Here is a 5258-nt window from a genome sequence, read left to right as displayed (position 1 = left end):
GCCTCTTCCCAATCACCTCCTTCAATGCTTACTTCCTCTTGATCTTGTGTGTGTATTGCAGCCACTTGCTTTGTGTCTAATTTCCTGGTGAGCTCTGCTAGTTGCTTGGCAAACACCTTGTTTTGGGCTAGAATTGTATCAACATGGTTCAGCTCCATGACTCCCTTAGTGTTGTGTCTCTCTGAAGCATAGTAGTACTCATTCTCAGCCACTGTCTCAATCACTTCAATGGCTTCTTCCATAGTCTTTTTTCTGTTCAATGAACCTCCTGATGAATGGTCTACAGCCTTCCTTGATTCATAAGAAAGTCCATCATAGAAAATATGCAATTGCACCCAGTCAGGGAACATGTTTGGTGGACATTTCCTTGTCAATTCTTTGAACCTCTCCCATGCCTCGTAGAGCGTCTCACCATCTTGTTGTCTAAAAGTCTGAACCTCAGATCGAAGCCTATTGACCTTTTGTGGGGGGTAGAAACGTGCCAGAAACTTGCTCTCCACCTCATTCCAGGTTGTTAGGCTGTCCCTTGGGAATGATTCCAGCCACTTGGCTGCCTTGTCCCTAAGTGAAAATGGAAACAAGAGCAGTTTATAGGCATCTTCCTGGACTCCATTGGACTTCACAGTGTCGCAAATTCTCAGGAATTTTGTGAGATGTTGGTTTGGGTCTTCATTAACACTCCCACCAAATGAACAATGGTTCTCCACCAGTGATATTAACTGTGGTTTGAGTTCAAAATTATTGGCCTGAATGGGTGGTTTCTGAATGCTGCTTCCACAATTCCCAGAGGTTGGGTTTATGTATGAACCAAGAACCCTCCTCTCAGGAATGGCATTGTTTCCATCAACCCTCTCATGGTTGTGAAATTCTCTATCCATGTTGAGATCTAGAGCTTCCTCAAAGTTGTCCTCAGATTCTCCTTCAGATTCTTCTTCTCTCAGTACTCTCTTCCCTCTTGCTTCCATTCTAAGTCTATGAAGGGTCCTCTCTGGTTCGGTATATGGAGGAGTTGATATTTCTCCTCTCCTACCTGTCATACAAGAACACACCACAAGCAACAAACAAGTGGAATACTCTTGGTTAATGGAAGAGTATGGTTAGAGCAGTTGAGGAATTAATTCAAATAGTTAGTGGGTCAGTGAGTTAGTTGCTTGAATTGAAAGGCATAAGAAAGAAAAAGCAAGTAACAGAGTGCAGAAATTCAAAATTCAACAAGTAACTTGAACTAAATTAACAAAACAAGAAGAAAGAAATGCTCAATCTAGTTAACTTCCAATTTGAGAATTGTCAATCGAAAACCAATCCCCGGCAACGGTGCCATAAACTTGATGCGCATAAACTTGTTATGCTACGATTTTAGGAAGTTGCACGAACGGCAAAATTCCTTCCGGCAAGTGCACCGGTTATCGTCAAGTAAAAACTCACAATAGAGTGAGGTCGAATCCCACAAGGATTGGTTGAATGAGCAATTCAAATTAGAAGCTTGTTTAGTTGAGCGGAATCAACTTTTGGATGTGAATTGCATAAAGTAAATGTGGCAGGAAACGTAAATTGCAAGGAATTAAAATTGCATAAACTTAAATTGCGAGAATTAAGGTGCGAGAAGGTAAATTGCTGAAAGTAAAAGGGATGGGGGTGATTGCATGAATTGAAATTGCAGAAGGTAAATAGAAAGTGTAGATCAGAAATGGGGAGTTCATTGGGTGTTAGGAGATATTGAGATCTCCGAATCAAAATATTTTTATCTCTTCCTCAACCAATGCATTCATTAAATCTTGCTTGGCAATCTTATATGATTGGATCCCAATTCCTTGGCTCACCAATTCTCTCTAAAAACAAACAAATTCCCAATCCCTTGGTTTAAATGTTCATAAGAAGAGATGATGCTCGATCACTGATTATACCACACAGTTTCATGAACCACAATTTGGTAGGATTACATGTCACAATATCCATCCAAACCCCAATTCAATTCACTGTGAGAAAGCTTCTCTAGCATGAATCCATCATTCCTTTCCCAAGGTTCCGAAGGATTCCAATTATGGGTAGTTTCTTTCCCAAGACAACTACCCAATGGAATTAGATCGAGAAGCTTTCTAACAAAATTCAAGAGAAAAGATTGAAGAAGAAGATAAAAACTATTATTGATTCATTGAATTACAATAGAGCTCCCTAACCCAATGAAAGGGGTTTAGTGAGTCATAGCTCTGAATTCAATTACAAAGTATGAAAAATAGCAAAATGATCAAAAGTTCCAAAGTGTCAAAAAAGTTTCAACTAACTTCAATTCTATCCTATTTATACACTTTCTAAATTGAGCTTCTGTTGAGTTTCTTGGGCTTTGAGGCTTTTTCTTGAATTCCTTTTGCTTTGGGTTTATGATCCATAATCCTGATGAGGCTGTGATCCAATTCTGTAACATTCATTGAGCAATTTTAGTGATAAACAAGTAATGACACAAGACTCAACAAATTGAAGTTCCAGACTCATCAATTCTTCCGGCCCAATCCCATAAACCATGATATTCAATTGGGTTTCATACCATAATACGTTTAAGTTAATATTTGTACTCAAATGCTAACTTAAACTTCAATATATTTGGCCCAGAAACCCTTTCAAAAGGTGGCGTTTAAGTTGAAGTTTAAGTTTCAGTTTAAGGTTAAACTGAAACTTAAACGTGGAATTGGAAGAAAGCAACAGTAATTAATCGAACACGTTTAAGCTTCAGTTTAAGGTTAAACTGAAGCTTAAACGTGGAAATGAAGATTGCAACCCCTGGAGGCAATTCTGGTCGAACACGTTTAAGCTCCAGTTTGAGGTCAAATTGGAGCTTAAACGTGGAAATGAGAAGGCAACCCTGGAGGAGCAAAAACGCCGAACACGTTTAAGCTCCAGTTTAACCTTAAACTGGAGCTTAAACGTAGGAATGAAGAAGGTAGCCTAGGAGTGTGAATGTCGAACACGTTTAAGCTCCAGTTTGAGGTCAAACTGGAGCTTAAACGTGGAAATGGCTTCCTGGTGCATAATGTGGTTCGAACACGTTTAACCTCCAGTTTAAGGTTAAACGTGGAAATGCTCCCTTGGTGCCATTCTCATTCTGGCGTTTAACCTTCAGTTTAAGGTTAAACTGGAGGTTAAACGCCAGTTTCCTCTTTTCTCAGCTTTCATGATTCTGGCGTTTAACCTTCAGTTTAACCTTAAACTGAAGGTTAAACGCCACTTTCAGCTTTGATGCATTTCCTATTCTGGCGTTTAACTTCCAGTTTAAGGTTAAACTGGAGGTTAAACGCCACTTTCAGATTCTCCACATGTGATCTTCAAGCTTCCTTTACTGATTTTGTTGCTTCCTTGCCTAGCCTCTTCTTCCCTGAAATCATCCACACAATTGCATCAAAGTCTTGCAAAATTTCATGAGAAGTCTTCCATTCATAGCATTCAAGTAATATAACTAAAAACTCATGGAATTTGCATCAAAATTACACTTGTTTGGATGATTCATTACTTTGTTGTTCATTTAACCATTCTTGGTTACTTTAAGCTCAAGAAAATGCATAAAACAACTAAAACTAACAGAAAAATGCTAGTGAAACTAGCCTAAGATGCCTTGGCATCAATAGTTTCACAAATCCTGAGGAAGATGGATAAGTGTTGGTTTGGATCTTCAAGTGGACTTCCTCCATAGGAGCAATTGTTCTGCACCAGAGTGATAAGTTGAGGCTTCAACTCAAAATTATTTGCATGAACATTGGGAGTGAGTATGCTACTCCCGCAGTTTCTTCCATTGGGGATAGTGTAAGAGGCCAACACCTTCTTGCAGGCTGGGTATTGTTGCTCACTCCCTCTTCACGCACCTCAGCCTTCATGACTTGCAAGAATCACAAACAAACCAAATGAAACATGGACATTCTAATGCTAGAATGTGGTTAGAGGGTTAGGTGACACAATGTGTCAAACAGTTAATGTGCTTAGTTAAAAAGAAAAAAATGCTTAATCTAGACCACCACCTTACATAATCATTGTCAATCTATTTCAATCCCCAGCAACGGCGCCAAAACTTGATGTGCGGAAAACGATCCGACACAAAACTCACCGGCAAGTGTACCGGGTCGCATCAAGTAATAATAACTCACATGAGTGAGGTCGATCCCACAGGGATTGAAGGATTGAGCAATTTTAGTTTAGTGGTTGATTTAGTCAAGCGAATCAAGTATTGGTTGAGTGTTTTGTATCCAACAGCAATTAAACAACAGGAAATGTAAAGGGGGAAGGGAAGAATTGCAGAAATTAAAAGGAACTGAAAGTAAAAGGACTGAATCTTAAAGAACAAGAAATTAAATGACTGAAACTTAAAGTGCAAGAAATGTAAATTGCAGTAACTTAAAGTGCAAGAAATATAAATTGCTTGAATGAAAAAGGGATTTGAGGATTGGGATTTCAGAATTTAAACAATGGAAATTAAAGTGCAGTAAGTAATAAAGCAGAAGATGAATTAGAAATACTTAAAATTCATACAGAGAATGGAAAGGGATTGTAGCAGAGGTTCACAGAAGAACCAAAAGGAAAATGTGATCTCAGGATGCCAGAGACTAGATAGCAAAGTCTAGATCTCAATTGCCTTCCCAGATCCAAATTCCCAAAGCAATTAACAAGAAATTGAAGAAGAAGCAGTAAAGGGAATGTAATTGAACTCAATTATGCAGAAGAGAAATTAAAGAGCTTTTGAGTGGAGATTGAGATAGAATTTCCTCAATTCTTAACACCCAAGACTCAAACAAGAAAAATAAAAAATGCTCAAGCAAGAACCAGGAAGAAGAGAGATCAATTCTCCTCCCCAATTCTTTGAAATCTCAGTTCCTAGCTCTCAATGAAATCTCCAAAATTCAAAAGGTTCCAAATTCAAAAGTAAAGTGAAAGGTCCTAATTACATCAAACTAGCTCCTATTTATACACTTTCTATTCTTGGATCTTGAGATTTGGATGGGCTTTTGATTTGGTGAAGAAATGAATTAAATTGGATTTTTAATTCAATTTTTAGCCCAAAACAATTTGCTTCCAGGAGGCTTCCCTACCATTGTGGAGGGCAGGGCAGAAAATGATGCATCTGGCCCATTGGTGCGTGCGTGTGATGCGTTGGTGCGTGTAGAACGCTGCCCTGCCCTTGCGGAGGGCAGGGCAGAACTTTTTGGCGCGCCAGAATGGTGCCCGTGCGTGCTGCTGGTGCTGCCGAGTGATGCCTGTGCGCCAGAATGATGCTGCCG

At 39.2% G+C, this 5258-nt stretch overlaps 1 non-coding gene across 1 annotated transcript; it reads left to right on the top strand.

The window, feature by feature from the left end:
• Positions 1-348: 348 nt before the first annotated feature.
• On the top strand, positions 349-452 carry LOC130960073 (small nucleolar RNA R71). The gene has a single exon (XR_009078986.1). It is a non-coding gene; the product is annotated as a small nucleolar RNA R71 (small nucleolar RNA).
• Positions 453-5258: the final 4806 nt, after the last annotated feature.

The sequence above is a fragment of the Arachis stenosperma genome, unplaced genomic scaffold (genome assembly GCF_014773155.1).
Source record: "Arachis stenosperma cultivar V10309 unplaced genomic scaffold, arast.V10309.gnm1.PFL2 arast.V10309.gnm1.Scaffold_100070, whole genome shotgun sequence".
NCBI lineage: Eukaryota > Viridiplantae > Streptophyta > Magnoliopsida > Fabales > Fabaceae > Arachis > Arachis stenosperma.
This window is presented reverse-complemented; position numbering and strand designations above follow the sequence as displayed.